At 44.7% G+C, this 23,266-nt stretch overlaps 1 protein-coding gene and 2 long non-coding RNA genes across 3 annotated transcripts in view; 2 read left to right on the plus strand and 1 right to left on the minus strand.

Annotated features, from left to right (window-relative positions):
- GALNT17 (polypeptide N-acetylgalactosaminyltransferase 17) overlaps positions 1-23,266 on the plus strand; it is an 815,309-nt gene that overhangs the window by 769,260 nt on the left and 22,783 nt on the right. The window lies entirely within an intron of this gene.
- LOC141128046 (uncharacterized) lies at positions 6,033-7,182 on the minus strand. The gene is made up of 3 exons (XR_012241632.1): positions 7,047-7,182; positions 6,799-6,943; positions 6,033-6,666 (listed from the first exon to the last, which is right to left on the minus strand). It is a non-coding gene; the product is annotated as an uncharacterized lncRNA (long non-coding RNA).
- On the plus strand, positions 15,561-16,710 carry LOC141128047 (uncharacterized). Its single transcript, XR_012241633.1, has 3 exons — positions 15,561-15,696; positions 15,800-15,944; positions 16,077-16,710. It is a non-coding gene; the product is annotated as an uncharacterized lncRNA (long non-coding RNA).

Consider the following 23,266-nt stretch of genomic DNA (forward strand, 5'->3'; position numbering starts at 1 on the left):
CCTGGCCTTATCAGGCCAAAATGAACCCCCCCCACTGCAGCCCTTTATATAAGATAGGTTGTATTGTTAGCACACTGACACACGCCCAATAGAAGTACACGCCCACTAGTATCTTTCAATCTGTCTCTTCATGTATGTCTAAAGAGATTGCACCTGATGAGCAGGAACACATAATACTATTTGCAACTGTGTTAGCCCTTGGCTATTTGCATCAAATATCCAACTACAGGCCAAAGATTGAAGTCCATTTGCATGCACCTAAACAAAGCAATAGTTTTCTTCACAAACCCTGCAATTTTAAATGTCCAAGTCCCTGGGCATGGTTAGTGCTAACAAACATTAACATCAGTCCTGGCTGCAATGAGTTTCCAATCTAAAGTCCAAAACTTACTTTCTTATATTAGAGACTATTTTGACAGTAGACAAATAAAATACCAGCATGTCTTTGGATTGTGGTGAGAAACCCACACAGGGAGAACATATAAACTTCAACACAAGCATTAGCATGTTTGGGAACTGAATCAGCAACCTCAGTGCTGCTAGATGGAATTGCTACCCATTTAGCCAGCGGGCAGTCTCACACATGTTGTCTGCATCTCTGTGGTGTGAACCAGCCCTAAGTCCATAGCCATGCTCAGTATCACAAGCAATATACAATATATTGTCTGAAGTATTGCATGCCTTTATACGCACATGAACTGTAATGGCATCCCAGTCTTATTCCCCGTACACATGATCGGACATTGATCGGACATTCCAACAACAAAATCCATGGATTATTTCCGACGGATGTTAGCTCAAAGTTGTTTTGCGTACACACGGTCACACAAAGTTGTCGGAATTTCCGATCGCCAAGAACGCGGTGACGTACACCATGTACGACGAGACTAGAAAAGGCCAGTTCAGAACCAAGCACGGCACCCTTTGGGCTCCTTTTGCTAATCCCGTGTTAGTAAAAGTTTGGTGAGAGACGATTTGCGCTTTTTCAGACTTGTGGTTTTTAGATCGTTTTCTGCTGTTCAGTATGTGCTTGTGGGTTTGTATCTGCTCTTCAGTGCGTGCAGCAAGTGACGCGTGACTCTTGTCATTCTGTTCTTGTTCGTTCATTACTGTTTTTCAGGTCGCTCTTCACAGGCCTTGCTGTTCTTCAGTGCGTTCTGTTACTTCGTTCTGAGCAGCCAACCGTTTTCTAGCCATGTTGCGTATACGTACTCCTCGTAGAGTTCGTGCTGTGCGGGGGCTTGGTGTTGGGGTCCTGGCCTTGACACAAGTCCAGTCCATGAACAGGGTGGGGAGGAGTTCATGGACCAAGAATTGGTTGCTTCAGCGTGACCAGTTCTGTCATATGCCTTTGCTCCGTGAGATCCGTGAGAATAATCCTGATGATTTCAGGAACTTTCTCCGGATGACGGACCCCGTATTTCACCATTTGTTGGCTTTGCTGACCCCTTATATTAGCAGGCAGGATACCTGCATGAGGCAAGCCATCACTCCGGAGCAGAGGCTAGTTGCTACCCTGTGGTACTTGGTGACGGGGAGAAGCCTGCAGGACCTCAAGTTCTCGACCGGCATCTCCCCCAGGCTCTGGGGATCATTATCCCAGAGACCTGTTCTGCCATCATCCAGGTCCTGCAGAAGGAGTATATAAAGGTAAGATTTTTATCCTTTAATATCACATTTTATTGTATTTAATGTTTGCAAATGTATTGTATTTCTTTCCTCATTCCCTAATTACCATGATTGTAATATGCTGTGAATGTCCCCTTTGTCCTCATGTATGCTGGATTTTTAGGTAATTATTTTTTTTGTCCTTCATACATATTTGCCTTCACTTACCTCCCCAGCATGGTCTCCTGGCCCTATATTCACCTCATGTAGTCACTTAACAATGTATTTTATCAGCTCCATAGTAGTGCTTTACCCCAAACACCCCCTAAAATGTTTTAAAATGTGATTTGTGCTTTAAATTCAGGCAGAGTGCCAGAGGCTTTTTTTGGGGGGTCCCCAAATCATTTTTAACACTCCTTCCCCCCAACTGCTAAGTCAGCTGATACCAATTCTCTATCTATCCTCAATCATCTATCTGCTGACTTTGCCAAACCCATACACACTATAGCCATCTCTTTTGTGGTCAGATTTATGGATGAATTCCCCAAAGCATGTAGTGCAAGGGCCTGCCTGTATACTTTCAAATGGTACTGCTTGAAGTTTCTGTATACTATTATTATTTTGATAGGTAATAGCAGAATGTCCAAATGTGCTCAAATGTGTACAATGTGTATTTACAGTATATCGTTGTATTATGACACTTCTTACCTGTCCAGTGGGCTGCCAATAGTGTAAGTAAGGAGGGGCTGTTCAAAGTAATACCCATTATTTAGGAATTCATCTCTCAATGAAGTGGAGAGGGTTACCTGTTCAAGAGTCCCCCCCTATAATCTTATAAATGGCCCATGGGGGAGGGATCTGATAGGTGTACTTTATACTTTGGTCTTTAAAAACTCCCTCAAATAAATGTTATCTTGATGTTGGCCAAGAATGTTTGTGTCTAATCTGCTTAGCCTGTTTATGTGCAAAATGACTAAATTTTTTCTTTGTTTGACTCCACAGTTTCCTTCCACGCCACAGGAATGGCAGACTGTGGCCTCCCACTTTGCCCAGCGGTGGGACTTTCCTAACTGCGGAGGGGCAATTGATGTGAAACACGTCCACATCGTCCCACCACCCAACTCGGGGTCGTACTATTATAATTATAAGGGATTCAATAGTATTGTGATGTTGGCGGTGGTGTCGGCTACTTATGAGTTCCTGTATGTGGACGTGGGGAAGAATGGCCGGATGTCCAATGGTGGAGTCATCGCCCAGACGGAGTTCTACAGGCATCTCCAGAATGGCAGCTTGGACTTGCCACCTCCAGAAGACAATGTGGAAGGACTCCCATTCGTCTTCATTGCGGATGAAGCATTTGCGCTGGGGGACCATCTTATGCGGCCATTCCCAATGAGGACCCTCACCCCGGACCAGAGGGTTTTTAATTACCGGCTGGCCAGAGCCAGAAGAGTGGTGGAGAACATGTTTGGAATCATGGCCAGCCGGTTCCGCCTATTTCTTACATCCATACATATGGCTGAGTATAAACTGAATCATATAATCCTGGCATGCTGTGTTCTACACAACTTTTTATGGCAACATTCTGTCAACTATGCTGGCTCAGTTGGGCCTGAGGCTGGACTTCAAAATGAAACAACCCTGACGGCGCTTGAAAGTGGCCATCCTGGCTTGCCCCCCCTGAGTACCCGTGACGTCCGGCTAAGATACCTTGAATACTTTGCGGGTAGGGGGGCTATCAATATGCCAGACAATGTCTGAAACCTTTTTCAAATAAAAAAAAACAAATTACTACTCAAATCTTTGGTAACATTTACTGCTTGTGTTTGTTTTAGCTGACCCTGACAGAAATGTGATGAGTCCTGAAAATGGCGTGATTGTGTAACCTTACAAAGCACTGGTGGGTGTTATTTACTAAAGGCAAAGACACTTTGCACTAAAAGTGCACTTGAAACTGCACTGAAACTGCACTTGTAGTGCAAAATGGATTTGCCCTTAGGAAATAACACCCATTGTCACAGAAAACACCAATTAGAGCACCACAAAAGTGTTGGAGCGTTGAGACAATAATCCACACATTCTTGATTAACAATCTTTTTAATACCAGCACAATCACATGTGCATTTAGAAGAGGTTTTTAAAACAAACCAACATGTTTGTTGTATAAAAATTTTTGGAGTCACATTAGAAAAAGTAGAAATGTCCATTTAAGATAAAACAGGCATGTTTAAAGCCAACAAGAAAGACACAAATCTGTGTTTGATATTGCGTTCAGATAGGGTGAAGTCACCCCAGGAAAAGCCAAATTTTGAAGATGCACACAAATTTACGAATGTCAACATGTGCTACCTGCCATCATGGGGGATCAAGGGACGTGTTTTGGGGGTGCAACCCCTTCCTCACAGCTACTTTATTATTGAGGAAGGGGTTTCACCCCCAAAACGCATCCATTGATCTCCCGTGAAGGCAGATAGCACATGTTGACACACTGTGTGCCTCTTCAAAATTTGTCTTTTCTCAAATTTGTCAAAAAATGTCAAAAATTTGTAGCACACAAAAAAACAAAGGGATTTGGAGGGGTTTTAAACTCTCCCTAAAACATCAATGATGTTCTTCGTTTTTTGAAGAACATCATTGATGTTTTTCTTGATGTTTTCCAAGTCCCTATTACACCCCATAATCTCCCGATCAGGATCTGTGCACTTTCCGAGGTGAAAGGATCTGGATCCACAACATCACGATCACCTAAAAAGATAGAAACCAAAAAACACCATGTATTATAAATATGCCGGCATCCATCTCTTACCTGAGCCTGTGGTCACAGACACTCACCTGTTGTGGTGCCAATTTCCACCACGTCTTCCTCCTCCGGCTCTGCTTGTCTTGGGTGGATTTCCCCTTCTTCCAGAGGTGGGGGGTCTCTGGTCTCCTCAGATGAGGGGTGTCCTCCGAGTCTTTTCTCCCCTATGTAAAAAAAAATAGGTCTACTTAGCACACAGATATTTGATGGCAGAACTATAAATATGAAACATTGCTTGGAAGTGGGGTACAATTGTCTGTTTTGGCTGAGTTCCAAGATGTTGCTTTTTTCTTGTCCTTTGTGAAGCTTCAATACTTACCTGTTTTGTACAAGCTTCACAGATGGAGTCACCCCTATAGTATACACTGGAGCACCTGTGTGGGCCCCCTAATAAAAAGGGTGTTCTTGTGTCCCACACTAGTGCTCCAGTGTCCAGATGTGTAAACAGCTGCTGAGTGTCCTCTCCTTACACAGAATCTAGTTTGCATTTCATTCTAGTAACAAACCCATCTACACAACCAAATTAGTTTCACACAAGTAGGCCCTAAAAAATGTGGGCAAATGCATATGGCCAAAACAATGGTGTTTTATAGGCCGAAAGAAAAAAGTTTGATACAAACAAATAATGTGCCCATGAACATGAAAGTTGACATTTTAAACTGGATAACAGTTAAGAAAAGCACATGGAGCAGCACAAATGTAATAAACATAAAAAGAATAGGAACACAGCACAACTACTTACTTTTTTGCAGCAGTCTCCAGATCTTTCTGTACTGCTCATGCTTTCTTAATTTTAGGTCCGACCACCGCTTCCTGAGCTGATCTTTCGATCTACGTACCCCGAAATTCCGGTGCAGACTTTTGACCACTTTCACCATGATCTTGGCCTTTCGGACATTGGGGTTAGGGTAAGGTCCATACTTTCCATCATAGTTGGCCTTCTTCAGGATGTCGACCATCTCCAACATCTCCCCAAAGGACATATTTGATGCCTTAAATCATCTCCTTCTGGATCGGGACGTTTCTGCCTCTGGGCTTTCCTCCTCCTCCTCATTGCTGTAATTAGCACACACCTGCTCTGACTCTGCCATGTGCTCTTCCCCACTGCGATGAATGAGAAGGGGCGGGGAATAGTCTAGAAAGAACGTCAGGGGCGGGCGGAGTTTCATGCATGCGCAGTGTCTATAAAGCGTAACACGCGTGCGTAGTAAGTATGATCTGTGAGCGGAGGAAGGAGTAACGGAGGCGCCGATCGTGATTGCGAAGGTAAGATTTAACATTGGGCCTATACTGCTTCTAGATTGAGGCCTGTATTTGCACAAGTTTAGAAGACTTTAGGCTGACATTAGGGTTTGTCTTGTGTTGTGTCTTGCAGTGAAAATGGATATCTTGAAAGATAAGGAATTAATGCCAATCTTCATTGATATGTTCAGGGAGCTGCCCTGTCTATGGGAGATGCCAAACACAAGCACCCCCTATCGGAGTGCAATACCTCTAACGGGACTTTATGGCGGGGTCACCTCTGGTAAAGTAGAAAATAGTAGGAAATTTTTAAATTTTGTATAAAAGTATTAAAGTTTATTCATTAAACATTTCTTAAAACACATTACCATGACCTAACCGTATATACAGTAAAAATGGATGCGTATAATGGGAAGATACAATTGTAAAGGAAAATTGACCAATTGCAATGATACAGGTAAATAACCAATAATCATAGAAACCCAACGTTTCGAGGTATGTAAAAAAGTTGACCTCTTCTTCAGGGGTAACGATAATTAGTCAGAGTGGGTGTTTCATCTAAAAAGTTAACAAAAAAGCAGAACAGAAATAAGTGAAAGAAATTCTCAGATATTCATAACAGGAGGCAGTGGAAAGCATTTTGGTTTGCATTACAAGGTTCAGTTCACATTTCAACAGTTGTTAACATCATTGGTAAATTCTAGGCATCTATAAGCAAGAAATTCATACTGACCCCTTGAAAATTATGTAAAACTTCCTAAGGACATTTCCAGCATCCAGTGCGACTTAAACAAATTGCCGTCCGTCACGGCCACACAGGAATCGCAAGACCAAGGTTGAAGCAGATAGAGAAAAGACCAAGTAAACCGCAGGAGTGAAAGCCAGGGTGGGCTGAGGTTGCTTCACAAAGGATGTCCCCCAAAAGGCGGAACAGACACAGTCCTCCCCTTTTCCCCTATGAGGGCTGGAAAAACAGCCTGCTTGATGGAGTATGGAAGGTGGGGGGTAATAGCCCGCTGTAATAAAAATACTTCAATGAGGATCTCAGAGAAGAAACTAGTATAAGTACAATATTCATCTCCAAAGTAGAGGTAATATTGGGGTAAGCAGATACAGACCACCCAGAATTGTACATATCAGACACATACCTAAAAAGATATAAAGGTGAGTGGAATCAGGTCACGGATTCCAGTATTGAGCCAAAAGGAGATATTTTGATAAACCTCAAATTAAAGTGGGCCGAGGTCCAGAGGGGTCTGCAGGTTCCCTGGTTAGGTATAGGCCCGCATAAGTCTGCAGATTGAAAGGCACAACAGGGAAATGTTGTAAGTAAATCAATAATCAGACCTCTGCATGGTTAGCAAGAATCCCAGTCAAAAATAGTCCTCAGGTTTACCTGCTTGTCTTAGCTTCCTCCAGGCACGTCTGTGTGGTATAGGAAACAGCTGATGAGTGCAGCGTCAGCAAGGTTTAAATCTGTGTGTGCTGGAGTGGGAGTTGGTGCCCAATCAGTAGCCTGATTGGCTGAGCCAGGGGTGGGGGGCGGTCTAGAGGAGGGAGGCCAGGACGTGTCTGTAAAGGACATCCCCCGGGCGGAGCGACGTACAGCGTCATCTCCACGATGCACTCCCTGGAGTGGAACCATCCACAACAGGGCGGAGATGGACCAATGCCGAGGCGCAGCGCTCGGCGGGGGGCGGAGCCAGCGCGACGTGGAGAGATCCCCCATACGTCTAAAGGTCCCGCAGCGCAAAGCTGGCGTGCCCGCTGTCATGGAAACCCATGCCACAGACTGCCAGAGAGAGGGGAGGCCGGGTGCGCTCAGAAGAGAGCGCATCTCAGTCTCCCCCGAGTGCGCTGAGTGAGCTGACACACAGCCCAAGCCTGGGAGAATTGAAGGGGAGAGTGAGGGTGATGGATTGTAAAGTAGGAAGGGGGAGGAGCAAACGACCGACAGTTAGAGAGTGCAGGCATGAAGGAAGGAATGAAGGGAGAGATGGAGATGACAGTAAGTGAAAAGAACAAAGGAAAGGAAAAGGGGAAAAAAAAAAAAAGGAAGGAACCAAGTTGGGACTCAGAGGAAAAGAAGGGAGAAAAGCTGGTGTAAGTGCAGGAGAAAAGAAAAGGGAAAAGGGAGGGTGTGTGCAGAAGAGGAAAAGAAAAAAGAGGAAGAAAAGAACCGAAGAGAAAAGGGAAAGGAGAGGAAAGAATGAAAGTGCATGCTGTGAGGATTACCAACACTTGGTGAGTTTATCTGTGTAGTCGAGAGGGGCAGTCCCACTGAATTAGAAAAAGGTCCTAAAATCATAAAACAAGGTTATTGTGTCATACATTGAACAATGTGTTACATCAAGGGCCAGACAGGAACAAGCATATTCAAATTAAAGATACAGTCCTAGTGGTTCATGTGTCCTGTTGGTTTTAAGGACTATCCCCAAGAACCTGGGGTATATTGATAGTCCCGTATAGATACCCGATTGCTATATTCTGAATGAGGGGTACCAAAGGTCCAAGTGGGACAAAGGGCTGCATCAGTTTGATTGAGGGGGTGATTTTATTATAAGGACTCCCATTCGGATCCTCCTGAGGAGAATCCCTCCAGGAAGGGTCTGAAGGAAGTAGTAGCATTAAGGCCAGGTGGCATGGTCGCATTTAAGCGAAAAATCCACCTTTGTTCGGCCTGCATTAATGTTTTATTAGTGTCACCCCCTCTTATGCCAGGATGTATTCTGTCTAGGATCAGGAAGGAAATCTTTGGAGTGATTCCTTCATGTAGATCTCTCGCATGTCTACCCAAAGGGAGGCTTGGGTTACAAGCCTGCATGGATAAGATATGTCGATAGGCACGTTGCCAGAAGGGCTGAATAGTTTTGCCCACGTAAAAACAGAAGCAGTTACATAGAAGTAGGTACACTACATTAGGTGTTTGGCAATTCGCATAGTGTTTAGGGCGGTAGCGTTCGCCATTTGGGAGTGTTATGTTGCGCGTGGTGTTCATAAACCGGCAGTAGTTACACCCACCACAGGTGAATGTACCAGGATATTTGCATGGATCCTGGTGTCCGGAATCATGATATTCACTGGACACCAGGTAATCCTTGAGAGATCTCGCTCTTTTGAATGTGAAGACAGGGTGTTTACTCACATAGGGGCCTACAGTGGGGTCCATTGAGAGAAGATGCCAGTATTTGTTGGCAATTTTTTTAAAAATTTCATGTTGGTTACAATATTTTGTTATAATCGAGATTGGATTTTTTTTATTAGTGTTTTTAGAGGATGGGTTGTAAAGCAGTTCTTTCCTAGGTCTCAGAATTGCCCGATTGTAGGCCTTTTTAAGGCAAGATTTGGAGTAGCCCCGAAGTAATAGTCTCTCTCTCAGGAGATCTGCCTCTCTTTTGAAAATTGTGTCGTCTGTGCAATTTCTCCGTGTCCTCAAATACTGACTGAAAGGGATGGATGCGATTAAGGGTGATGGATGAAAGCTGCTGGCATGTAATATAGTATTGCCCGCTGTTGGCTTCCTATATAAACTGCTGCTAATACGCCCCCTGTCGTCTTTGTAGATAATTACATCTAAGAAGGTTATGGAAGAGTTGTCAAAAGTCATTGTAAAGCTCAAGTTAAAATTGTTTTTGTTTAGGCATTCTAGGAAAGGTTTGAGTAGATCCTGTGGGCCATCCCAGACAAGAAGGACATCATCGATGAATCTGAGCCATAGGCTCACATACATCATGAAGGGGGCCATATCATCGGATTGGTTGATCATGCGCTCCCACTCCCCCAGGTACAGGTTGGCATACGATGGGGCACAGGAAGTCCCCATCGCTACCCCCTGCACCTGGAGGAAGTGGGAGCCATTGAAAGTGAAGTGATTGTGCCGTAGGATATAGTCCAATGAGTCCAACAAAAAATCGCCCATTTTAGGATTGAATCTATTGTCTTGTAAGATAGCCTGTCTGATACAGCTTAGACCCTTAGTGTGGGGAATTGAGCTGTATAAGGCCTCCACGTCGATTGCCACCAAGGTCGACGTGGGGGGGATGGCCATTCCGTCCAAGATCTGGAGTAAGTGGGGGGTATCACGAAGATAGCTGGGAAGGTTGGTCACAAAAGGGCGGAGATGCCCATCGATGAAGGAACTGAGGTTCTCTGTTATTGAGCCATTCCCCGACACTATGGGTCTTCCTGTAGGTCTTTTAACACATTTATGCAGTTTCGGTAGGGCATAAAAGGTAGGGATCTTGGGTTGTTTAGTTCTAATAAATTCCCATTCTGATTTGCTAATCACCTGTTGTTCAAAGGCTAGATCTACTAGGGAATAAAATTCCTGTTTGAACTTGGTAATCTTATTGGCTGCGATCTTACAATACCATTTTTTGTTTTCAAGAATTTTCATGCACATCTCCACATATTGTGTATTATCCATGATTACAATGTTGCCCCCCTTGTCGGAGGGCTTTATTGTTATGTGTGGATGATCATGTAGTTTTTTGAGGGCAGCCCTTTCATCGTTAGATAGATTGTCGCTTTCCTTGGTATTGGTTCTAATCCTACAGATTTCCTTTCCTACCAATTTAACAAACGCTAGGACGTTGGAATTGGTATTCAAGGAGGGAAATTTATCGGATTTCTTCTTAAATTTTGGTATAGGGGGAGGTTCCGTATGGTCGAAACGACCTAACAGGTGTTCTAGGTCGATCTGGTCGATCAAATCAGGAGATTCGTTCTCCTCCAGTAGACTGACCAAAGTGTCTAGGGCCTTCAATTCCTGTGACTCAAAGTTAGGTTGAGCCGGGATTGACTTAGAGTACATCTGTTTAAGGATCAATTTGCGTGCAAACAATTGGAGATCTTTTATGGCTTCAAATTTGTTGATGTTATGATTGGGACAGAAACTCAGTCCCCGTGAGAGGACTTGCAGTTCAACATAAGAAAGTTCATATGTGGATAAATTTACCACATTTAGGACATTTAAACCTTGGTCAGACATCTTTAAGGCCCTATCATCTCCATTCTCATGTCATAGTGGGCCGGTATTATTACCGCCCGTTGCTCCACCGCGCTCATGTGTTGTGCTTGGCTGTGTTGCAGTGGTGCCTGTGGTCGTCAATTTAGGGAAGAGGGAGGTGATCTCTTGTTGGGAGGTTGAGGGTACTGTGTGTCTCGTTATTGAATTTTTTTGGGTTCCCGCAGTGCCCTGATGTTGGGAGGGGGTATCATGGGTTTCCGTAATGCGTCTTTTGGGATATTTCCCGTTGGACCCACTTCCATTTGAGCCGCGTTTAGATTTTTGTGATCTATAAGGTCTATTTTGTCCTCCCACAGAGTGTGAGGATATTGAGGAGGCATCTGATAAATCAGACTCGTTAAAGCGTGGTTTGGTTTTAAAGTTAGACTTGGGTCTTGTTTGATTAGTTTTCCAATTGTAAGCTTTGTGTTCGGAGAAAGCTGTGCGGTCTCGTAGGAATTTGTTTTCCTTTTTTATCAGTATGTTTCTGTTAAACTGTTCTAGATGTGCGTTTAGGTCATTGTCAAGTTGGATGAAGGAGGTATGAGTTTTGAAAGGTGTCAGAAGAGGACGGGTCCACATGTTCCATTGTGGGGAAGATCTGGATCCGCAAACCAAACGGATTAATATTGTTCCTTATGTACAGTTGAAAAAAATGTATGTGCCAATGATTTGTCGATTTTTTTTTCTAGGAGTCTTCTGAGATTTGTGAAAATCTGAGATAGCTCCGACTCTTCAAACAAGCCTGGGAAAGCAAATTATCAGCTTGCTCACAGGAAATGATGGTACTCCTTATAGAGGAATATAGAGGGATTATTAAACAAACGGACAAGGAGCTGGAATCCCTCTATGCTCTTCTGACACCTTTCAAAACTCATACCTCCTTCATCCAACTTGACAATGACCTAAACGCACATCTAGAACAGTTTAACAGAAACATACTGATAAAAAAGGAAAACAAATTCCTACGAGACCGCACAGCGTTCTCCGAACACAAAGCTTACAATTGGAAAACTAATCAAACAAGACCCAAGTCTAACTTTAAAACCAAACCACGCTTTAACGAGTCTGATTTATCAGATGCCTCCTCAATATCCTCACACTCTGTGGGAGGACAAAATAGACCTTATAGATCACAAAAATCTAAACGCGGCTCAAATGGAAGTGGGTCCAACGGGAAATATCCCAAAAGACGCATTACGGAAACCCATGATACCCCCTCCCAACATCAGGGCACTGCGGGAACCCAAAAAAAAAAAATTTAATAACGAGACACACAGTACCCTCAACCTCCCAACAAGAGATCACCTCCCTCTTCCCTAAATTGACGACCACAGGCACCACTGCAACACAGCCAAGCACAACACATGAGCGCGGTGGAGCAACGGGCGGTAATAATACCGGCCCACTATGACATGAGAATGGAGATGATAGGGCCTTAAAGATGTCTGACCAAGGTTTAAATGTCCTAAATGTGGTAAATTTATCCACATATGAACTTTCTTATGTTGAACTGCAAGTCCTCTCACGGGGACTGAGTTTCTGTCCCAATCATAACATCAACAAATTTGAAGCCATAAAAGATCTCCAATTGTTTGCACGCAAATTGATCCTTAAACAGATGTACTCTAAGTCAATCCCGGCTCAACCTAACTTTGAGTCACAGGAATTGAAGGCCCTAGACACTTTGGTCAGTCTACTGGAGGAGAACGAATCTCCTGATTTGATCGACCAGATCGACCTAGAACACCTGTTAGGTCGTTTCGACCATACGGAACCTCCCCCTATACCAAAATTTAAGAAGAAATCCGATAAATTTCCCTCCTTGAATACCAATTCCAACGTCCTAGCGTTTGTTAAATTGGTAGGAAAGGAAATCTGTAGGATTAGAACCAATACCAAGGAAAGCGACAATCTATCTAACGATGAAAGGGCTGCCCTCAAAAAACTACATGATCATCCACACATAACAATAAAGCCCTCCGACAAGGGGGGCAACATTGTAATCATGGATAATACACAATATATGGAGATGTGCATGAAAATTCTTGAAAACAAAAAATGGTATTGTAAGATCGCAGCCAATAAGATTACCAAGTTCAAACAGGAATTTTATTCCCTAGTAGATCTAGCCTTTGAACAACAGGTGATTAGCAAATCAGAATGGGAATTTATTAGAACTAAACAACCCAAGATCCCTACCTTTTATGCCCTACCGAAACTGCATAAATGTGTTAAAAGACCTACAGGAAGACCCATAGTGTCGGGGAATGGCTCAATAACAGAGAACCTCAGTTCCTTCATCGATGGGCATCTCCGCCCTTTTGTGACCAACCTTCCCAGCTATCTTCGTGATACCCCCCACTTACTCCAGATCTTGGACGGAATGGCCATCCCCCCCACGTCGACCTTGGTGGCAATCGACGTGGAGGCCTTATACAGCTCAATTCCCCACACTAAGGGTCTAAGCTGTATCAGACAGGCTATCTTACAAGACAATAGATTCAATCCTAAAATGGGCGATTTTTTGTTGGACTCATTGGACTATATCCTACGGCACAATCACTTCACTTTCAATGGCTCCCACTTCCTCCAGGTGCAGGGGGGTAGCGATGGGGACTTCCTGTGCCCCATCGTATGCCAACCTGTACCTGGGGGAGTGGGAGCGCATGATCAACCAATCCGATGATATGGCCCCCTTCATGATGTATGTGAGCCTATGGCTCAGATTCATCGATGATGTCCTTCTTGTCTGGGATGGCCCACAGGATCTACTCAAACCTTTCCTAGAATGCCTAAACAAAAACAATTTTAACTTGAGCTTTACAATGACTTTTGACAACTCTTCCATAACCTTCTTAGATGTAATTATCTACAAAGACGACAGGGGGCGTATTAGCAGCAGTTTATATAGGAAGCCAACAGCGGGCAATACTATATTACATGCCAGCAGCTTTCATCCATCACCCTTAATCGCATCCATCCCTTTCAGTCAGTATTTGAGGACACGGAGAAATTGCACAGACGACACAATTTTCAAAAGAGAGGCAGATCTCCTGAGAGAGAGACTATTACTTCGGGGCTACTCCAAATCTTGCCTTAAAAAGGCCTACAATCGGGCAATTCTGAGACCTAGGAAAGAACTGCTTTACAACCCATCCTCTAAAAACACTAATAAAAAAAATCCAATCTCGATTATAACAAAATATTGTAACCAACATGAAATTTTTAAAAAAATTGCCAACAAATACTGGCATCTTCTCTCAATGGACCCCACTGTAGGCCCCTATGTGAGTAAACACCCTGTCTTCACATTCAAAAGAGCGAGATCTCTCAAGGATTACCTGGTGTCCAGTGAATATCATGATTCCGGACACCAGGATCCATGCAAATATCCTGGTACATTCACCTGTGGTGGGTGTAACTACTGCCGGTTTATGAACACCACGCGCAACATAACACTCCCAAATGGCGAACGCTACCGCCCTAAACACTATGCGAATTGCCAAACACCTAATGTAGTGTACCTACTTCTATGTAACTGCTTCTGTTTTTACGTGGGCAAAACTATTCAGCCCTTCTGGCAACGTGCCTATCGACATATCTTATCCATGCAGGCTTGTAACCCAAGCCTCCCTTTGGGTAGACATGCGAGAGATCTACATGAAGGAATCACTCCAAAGATTTCCTTCCTGATCCTAGACAGAATACATCCTGGCATAAGAGGGGGTGACACTAATAAAACATTAATGCAGGCCGAACAAAGGTGGATTTTTCGCTTAAATGCGACCATGCCACCTGGCCTTAATGCTACTACTTCCTTCAGACCCTTCCTGGAGGGATTCTCCTCAGGAGGATCCGAATGAGAGTCCTTATAATAAAATCACCCCCTCAATCAAACTGATGCAGCCCTTTGTCCCACTTGGACCTTTGGTACCCCTCATTCAGAATATAGCAATCGGGTATCTATACGGGACTATCAATATACCCCAGGTTCTTGGGGATAGTCCTTAAAACCAACAGGACACATGAACCACTAGGACTGTATCTTTAATTTGAATATGCTTGTTCCTGTCTGGCCCTTGATGTAACACATTGTTCAATGTATGACACAATAACCTTGTTTTATGATTTTAGGACCTTTTTCTAATTCAGTGGGACTGCCCCTCTCGACTACACAGATAAACTCACCAAGTGTTGGTAATCCTCACAGCATGCACTTTCATTCTTTCCTCTCCTTTCCCTTTTCTCTTCGGTTCTTTTCTTCCTCTTTTTTCTTTTCCTCTTCTGCACACACCCTCCCTTTTCCCTTTTCTTTTCTCCTGCACTTACACCAGCTTTTCTCCCTTCTTTTCCTCTGAGTCCCAACTTGGTTCCTTCCTTTTTTTTTTTTCCCCTTTTCCTTTCCTTTGTTCTTTTCACTTACTGTCATCTCCATCTCTCCCTTCATTCCTTCCTTCATGCCTGCACTCTCTAACTGTCGGTCGTTTGCTCCTCCCCCTTCCTACTTTACAATCCATCACCCTCACTCTCCCCTTCAATTCTCCCAGGCTTGGGCTGTGTGTCAGCTCACTCAGCGCACTCGGGGGAGACTGAGATGCGCTCTCTTCTGAGCGCACCCGGCCTCCCCTCTCTCTGGCAGTCTGTGGCATGGGTTTCCATGACAGCGGGCACGCCAGCTTTGCGCTGCGGGACCTTTAGACGTATGGGGGATCTCTCCACGTCGCGCTGGCTCCGCCCCCCGCCGAGCGCTGCGCCTCGGCATTGGTCCATCTCCGCCCTGTTGTGGATGGTTCCACTCCAGGGAGTGCATCGTGGAGATGACGCTGTACGTCGCTCCGCCCGGGGGATGTCCTTTACAGACACGTCCTGGCCTCCCTCCTCTAGACCGCCCCCCACCCCTGGCTCAGCCAATCAGGCTACTGATTGGGCACCAACTCCCACTCCAGCACACACAGATTTAAACCTTGCTGACGCTGCACTCATCAGCTGTTTCCTATACCACACAGACGTGCCTGGAGGAAGCTAAGACAAGCAGGTAAACCTGAGGACTATTTTTGACTGGGATTCTTGCTAACCATGCAGAGGTCTGATTATTGATTTACTTACAACATTTCCCTGTTGTGCCTTTCAATCTGCAGACTTATGCGGGCCTATACCTAACCAGGGAACCTGCAGACCCCTCTGGACCTCGGCCCACTTTAATTTGAGGTTTATCAAAATATCTCCTTTTGGCTCAATACTGGAATCCGTGACCTGATTCCACTCACCTTTATATCTTTTTAGGTATGTGTCTGATATGTACAATTCTGGGTGGTCTGTATCTGCTTACCCCAATATTACCTCTACTTTGGAGATGAATATTGTACTTATACTAGTTTCTTCTCTGAGATCCTCATTGAAGTATTTTTATTACAGCGGGCTATTACCCCCCACCTTCCATACTCCATCAAGCAGGCTGTTTTTCCAGCCCTCATAGGGGAAAAGGGGAGGACTGTGTCTGTTCCGCCTTTTGGGGGACATCCTTTGTGAAGCAACCTCAGCCCACCCTGGCTTTCACTCCTGCGGTTTACTTGGTCTTTTCTCTATCTGCTTCAACCTTGGTCTTGCGATTCCTGTGTGGCCGTGACGGACGGCAATTTGTTTAAGTCGCACTGGATGCTGGAAATGTCCTTAGGAAGTTTTACATAATTTTCAAGGGGTCAGTATGAATTTCTTGCTTATAGATGCCTAGAATTTACCAATGATGTTAACAACTGTTGAAATGTGAACTGAACCTTGTAATGCAAACCAAAATGCTTTCCACTGCCTCCTGTTATGAATATCTGAGAATTTCTTTCACTTATTTCTGTTCTGCTTTTTTGTTAACTTTTTAGATGAAACACCCACTCTGACTAATTATCGTTACCCCTGAAGAAGAGGTCAACTTTTTTACATACCTCGAAACGTTGGGTTTCTATGATTATTGGTTATTTACCTGTATCATTGCAATTGGTCAATTTTCCTTTACAATTGTATCTTCCCATTATACGCATCCATTTTTACTGTATATACGGTTAGGTCATGGTAATGTGTTTTAAGAAATGTTTAATGAATAAACTTTAATACTTTTATACAAAATTTAAAAATTTCCTACTATTTTCTACTTTACCAGAGGTGACCCCGCCATAAAGTCCCGTTAGAGGTATTGCACTCCGATAGGGGGTGCTTGTGTTTGGCTAGAAATTGGGATGGGGGCCCACCTTTAGAAACTTACAGTGCCTACTGGGATGACACCTCCCTTTCTGTCTATGGGAGATAAACCACCATGAATATAAGAACCAAACAAAGAGGAAGGCAGCGCTGGATAATTTGTTGGAATTTGTGAAGACGGTGATCCCCTCGGCAGACATCACCTATTTGAAGATCCTAATTGGTGGCCTGAGGAGCACTTATCTAAGGGAGCGCAAGAAGGTCCAGGATTCCCAGAGATCCGGAGCTGCAGATGACATCTATGTCCCCAGGCTGTGGTACTATGACAGACTGCATTTTCTGTCAGGTCAGACTGAACCCAGGCCAGCACTCTCCAGTCTTCCTTCCACGCTTCCTTCCCCCCAGCTGAGGCTTCTGACACCCAACCTGGGCCTTCCAGGCAGCAACATGTGGAGTAGCCCAGCTTGAGCCAGGTATAGCATTCCTCTAAATCTTCATGGTTGTCCAATCAATGATATTAACTAGATGTTAGTTTGGAGTACTAATTTATGATTGTGATTGATGATGCAAAAAATAAAACCATGTCCCTTTTTCATACACAGGGAAGTCGCAGCCAGGAGGTGGCCTGGGCCCAGCAGGCTGCCTGGTATCCAGGTCCCTCCCCTACACCTTCAAAGACAAAGTGGCAGGAAGAGGAGTAACCTGGAGGAGGCTGCCATAGGCCTCTTTTGGAAGGCTACAGAGGCCCTGAGAAGCCCCCACAGTGTGGAGGAGGACTTTGCTGGCATAACTGCCTGCAAAATGATGCAGATGGAGGAGGGCCAACGACTCCCTTGTGAGTCCTTAATTTTGGAAGCTCTCAATAAGGGGTTGATGGGCCAAATAACATGTGCTACCCAAATTTGTAACCTCACACATAGTCCTCCTCCTCCTCCTCCTCCTCCTCCAGGTCCTACTCCTCCTCCTCCTCCTCCTCCAGGTCCTACTTTTCCTCCTCCTCCTCCTCCAGGTCCTACTCCTCCTCCTGCCACATCTCCAACACCAGAGCCACAGCCGGGAAGGATGCGTGGAAAGAAGACCAGAGAGTGATGACCCTGGGTCCAGTCTGGTTTGGCAAAAGATGCAGGCTCTTGTAGTACCACAGCCTGAGGACATAGATGTCATCTGCTGCTTTCCGGATCTCTGGGACTTCTGCACCAGACTGCACCCCCTTAGATATGGACTCCTCAGGCCACCGATTTTGCAGTAAAAGAATTGATGTCTGCCCTGGGGGTCCAAGGCTTCGCCAATTTCTGCTGTTTCTCCAGCGTTGCCTCCCTCTTTGTTTGGTTCTGAGCCCTTAATAAAGGAATTTTTGTTTCAATTATACTCGCCAATGTGTGTTTTCCTTCAAAAAGGACAATTTGTGAGGATTCAGGTACATTTCAAAAATTCAATGTGAAATTAACAAGGGACACCAACACCAAACAATCTCCTTGAGATTAAATAATAGAAGATATCAATGATGTTGTGGTAACTTGACACACAAAACACACACAAAAATATTATGAGGTAAAACTAAAAATAAAATAAAACAAAGATTAGCCTTGAAAAAAATACAAACACAAAAAAACACAGCCTTGAAAAAAAACAAAAACAAAAATAAAACAACAAAAAAGAAATTTGGTCAGATGTGACAAATCAAAATATATTGAGGGAATCACGATAAATAATAAAGAAAGAGGTTTGTGAGAAGTCTGTGTGAATGTCAGCAGCACATTATAAAGAAGAAGAGAGTGCGCTGTATTAAACTATTTTTTACATTGCAGCGTGACGAAAGTGCTGTATCCATTCCGAACGCTAATTTTACCAGACCGAGCTGTTCCGTCTTGGAATTTCTTCTGAGCATGCGTGGCACTTTGTGCGTCGGAATTGTCCACACACGGTCGGAATTGACACGATCGGATTTTGTTGTCTGAAAATTTTATAGCCTGCTCTCAAACTTTTTGTGTCGGAAAAACCTATGGAAAATGTCCGACGGAGCCCACACATGGTCGGAATTTCCGACAACACACTCTGATCGCACATTTTCCATCGGAAAATCCGACCGTGTGTACGGGGCGTTAGTCCGTAGGATTCAAAATTCATTTGGCCCACCCTTTGCAGCTATAATAGCTTCAACTCTTCTGCGAAGGCTGTATACAACGTTTAAGAGTGTGTCTATGGGAATGTTTGAACATTCTTCTATAAGTGCATTTCTGAGGTCAGGCACTGGATGAGAAGGCCTGGCTTACAGTCTCCGCTATAATTTATCCCTATGGTGTTCTGTTTTGTTGAGGTCAGGACTTGACTATGCAGGTCAGTCAAGTTCCTACACCCCAAACTCACTCATACATGTCTTTATGGACCTTGCTTTGTGCACTGGTCCAGATCATTTGGGGGAGGGGAGATTATGATGTGGGGTTGTTTTTCAGGGGTTAGGCTTGGCCTCTTAGTACCAGTGAAGGGAACTCTTAAGGCATTAGCATACCAAGACATTTTGGACAATTTTATGCTCCCAACTTTGTGGGAACAGTTTGGGGATGGCTCCTTCCTGTTCCAACATGACTGCACACCAGTGCACAAAGCAAGTAGGGATGGGCGAACGGTTCAGCCCGAGCATAAGTTCGGGCCAAACTTTCGTTGTTCAGATGTTTGTTTAACAGCCGAACAAACGGGTCATTCAACCATTTGTTTGGCCCCCTGAACCGACTACAAGGTATTGCAGCACTGAACAATGCATTGCAAGCCGTGATTGGCTTAAGCAGTGAAAGCTTCAGCCAATCTGGGCACAGAGCACTGTCAGAGTCATGATTGGACACTGTTATCATGACTTTGTCCAATCATGGCTCATTCCCACCCCACACTATAAAAGTATTCTTTCAATGGCAGCCATTTTCAATGTGATTTTGGCGTGGAGAGAGATAGAACAGGGCTCTGTTAAGTGCTATTAGTTAGTGTGCTATACTGTACTATTTTGCTTCAATTGTCAGTAGAGAATATTAGTTTAGTGTCAGTCTAGGGATAGTGTGAGTGTAGTGAGGTAGACCATCATTCATCATTCAAATTCATTTTCATAGTGTGCAGCTAGAGTAGGGACAGCTCAGATAGTTTCAGTGTAGTGTAGTGAGACTATGTCAGTAATCTTGACATTAGTATATAGCTAGAGTAGGGACAGTTCAGATAGCTTCAGTGTAGTGACGGTTGAACACCGTCTATTTGATTGCGTTACTGCCAGTTTAATGCCATATCATATTGCGTGTGTTACTGCCAGTTTAACGCCATATTGTATTCCGTGCGTTACTGCCAGTTTAATGCCATATAGTTTTGCGTGCGTTACTGCCAGTTTAACGCCATATCGTTTTGCGTGCGTTACTGCCAGTTTAACGCCATATCATTTTGCCTGCGTTACTGCCAGTTTAACGCCATATAGTTTTGCGTGCGTTACTGCCAGTTTAACGCCATATCGTATTGCGTGCGTTACTGCCAGTTTAACGCCATATAGTCTTGTGTGCGTTACTGCCAGTTTAACGCCATATAGTTTTGCGTGCGTTACTGCCAGTTTAACGCCATATAGTTTTGCGTGCCTTACTGCCAGTTTACCACCATATAGTTTTGTGTGCGTTACTGCCAGTTTAACGCCATATTGTATTGCGTTCATTACTGCCAGTTTAACGCCATATCGTTTTGCGTGCGTTACTGCCAGTTTAACGCCATATCATTTTGCGTGCGTTACTGCCTGTTTAATGCCATATAGTTTTGTGTGCATTACTGCCAGTTTAACACCATATCGTATTGCGTGCGTTACTGCCAGTTTAACGCCATATAGTCTTGCGTGCGTTACTGCCAGTTTAACGCCATATAGTTTTGCGTGCATTACTGCCAGTTTAATGCCATATAGTTTTGTGTGTCTTACTGGCAGTTTACCGCCATATAGTTTTGCGTGCGTTATTTCCAGTTTAACGCCATATTGTATTGAGTGCATTACTGCCAGTTTAACGCCATATCGTTTTGTGTGCGTTACTGCCAGTTTAATGCCATATCGTTTTGTGTGCGTTACTGCCAGTTTAACGCCATATAGTTTTTTTTGTGTTACTGCCAGTTTAACGCCATATAGTTCTGTGTGCGTTACTACAAGTTTAATGCCATATAGTTTTGTGCGTTACTGCCAGTTTATTGCCATTTACTTCTGTGTGCATTACTGCCAGTTTAACGCCATATAGTTCTGTGCGTCACTGTACGTTTGGCGCATTATTTTGCAGTATATTATATTGTATCCGTGGAGTGTGTCTGTGTAGTGTGAGTACTCAAATTAAAGGGCACCAAACACCTCTTTACATTGATTAAAGTGCATTTACGTACAGATTTCAACTTCTCCTTTACATTTGCTTATAAGCACCACTCCCACCCTCCCAATAATGTCTTGGAGAACAACAAGGAGAGGCAGAAGTTCCCTTGGCACTGTAAGGGGGCCAGCAACAAATGTGTCCACAGGCAAAGGTGGACATGGTGGTCAGTCCTCAGGCAGGGCATCATTTCCTCTGTTTAGTGAGTTTGCCCGTGCTATCCAGCCACAGCATGCAGAGGAGGTGGTGGACTGGCTTACTAAATCATCCTCATCCTCATCCTCCTCATCCTCTGTCACACAAGCAGAGACAAGTGTGTAGTCCCCTGCAGTAAACCTGCTTTTTGTCCACATCTATTCCTGCCATAGCCCTGCCATTGAGGAGTCAGCTGAGTTATTTGACCACAGCGTCAGCCACTTGCTCCTTGATGATGCCCAGCCATTACTGGATTCAGATGCTGGTTCTGAGGTTGAGGATTACAGGAACATGAGCCTAGAGAGAGGGAGGAACACTGGTAGACAAATTGTCATTCATGTTCCCCAAGCCGCAGCGTATTGCCAAGTTTTCTCCAGTGGTAATGATGAAGATGGAGGAGATGGAGATGATGATGACGATGAGGTCATTGATGCGACTTGGGTGCCAGATAGAGCAGAGGAGGAAACTGAAGGTGAGGTGGCACAATCCCAAGGAGGTCGGCATCAAGAAAGAGTAGAGAGCAGCCACAGTATTCAATCACATTCTGCAGCTGTTATCTCCCGGCCCACTCCCCACAGCTCAGCTGTCTGGGCCTTTTTCAGCACATCTGCAGCAGATCGCACTGTTGCTATCTGCAAACTGTGTCACAGGCACATCAAACGTGGCAAAAACACCAACCATTTAAGTACCACATGCCTAACAAGGCATTTAACATCCAACCACTCAGCCCGTTGGCAAGAGCACCTAAAAGCCACACAAAAGGGGCACAATTCTATCCCTTCTCCTTAGCCACTTCAGTTTGCCCCTGCGATACCGAGTCATTACCTTTCAGCAGCCTCCACTGACAGGGATGATGGTATAGCACAGGGTGTCCAAGGTCCTAGCAGCTCATCTACCAGCAGCACACCACCAGCTGTAGACTGTAGCCGGCAAATTTCTCTGCCCCATCTTCTGCAGCGGAAAAAAAAATACAGTCCCTGCCACCCACATGCCCAGCGCCTGAATGCAAGCTTGTCAAAGCTGTTGGCTCTCCAACTTCTGCCTTTCTGCCTGGTTGATTCTTCCCCCTTCCGTGAATTCACGCAATGTGCTGTACCACAATGGCAGGTTCCCAGTTGATACTACTTTTCACGTAAGTCCATTCCATCCCTCTACCATCACGTGGAAGGGAATGTTCTGGCATCACTGGGCAAGGCAGTCAGCCGTAAAATCCACCTTACTGCTGACACGTGGTCCAGCAAGCATGAGCAGGGACGATATATATTTCATTCACAGCACACTGGGTAATGCTGCTTGGAACTCGAAAGGATGCAGGACAGGGCTCAGTGCTGCAGCTTGTTGTGCCCCCACGTCTCCATACAGCTGGTAGTGATGATGCCAGACCTGTGAGCTCTACCCCCTCTTCCTCTTCCTCCTCCTCCGCAACCTCCATGCCCTCCTCTGCAGAATTGTTCTATGAACATCAGGTACCCCCTAGGCATTCAAAGGGATTTTCCCATAGTCAGGCTAAGAGCAGGCCATGCAGTGCTTCAGCTGGTGTGTTTAGGGGACAGGAACCACACAGGAGCAGAGATTCTAGCAGCTCTGCAAGGACAGGCCCAGAGGTGGTTCACACCACGCCATCTGGAGCCAGGGATGGTAGTGTCTCATAATGGCTCAAACCTCCTGTCCGCCCTTAGACAGGGAAAGTTGACACATGTGCCATCCTGGCACATGTCCTCAATTTGGTGGTGCAGCGAATCCTAAGTACGTACCCAGGGTTGCAAGATGTACTAAAGCAGGCCAGAAGAGTCTGTAGCCATTTCAGGTGGTCATACATAGCCAGTGCTCATTTGGCTGAAATTCAGCAGGAATTCC

The sequence above is a fragment of the Aquarana catesbeiana genome, linkage group LG02 (assembly GCF_042186555.1).
Source record: "Aquarana catesbeiana isolate 2022-GZ linkage group LG02, ASM4218655v1, whole genome shotgun sequence".
NCBI lineage: Eukaryota > Metazoa > Chordata > Amphibia > Anura > Ranidae > Aquarana > Aquarana catesbeiana.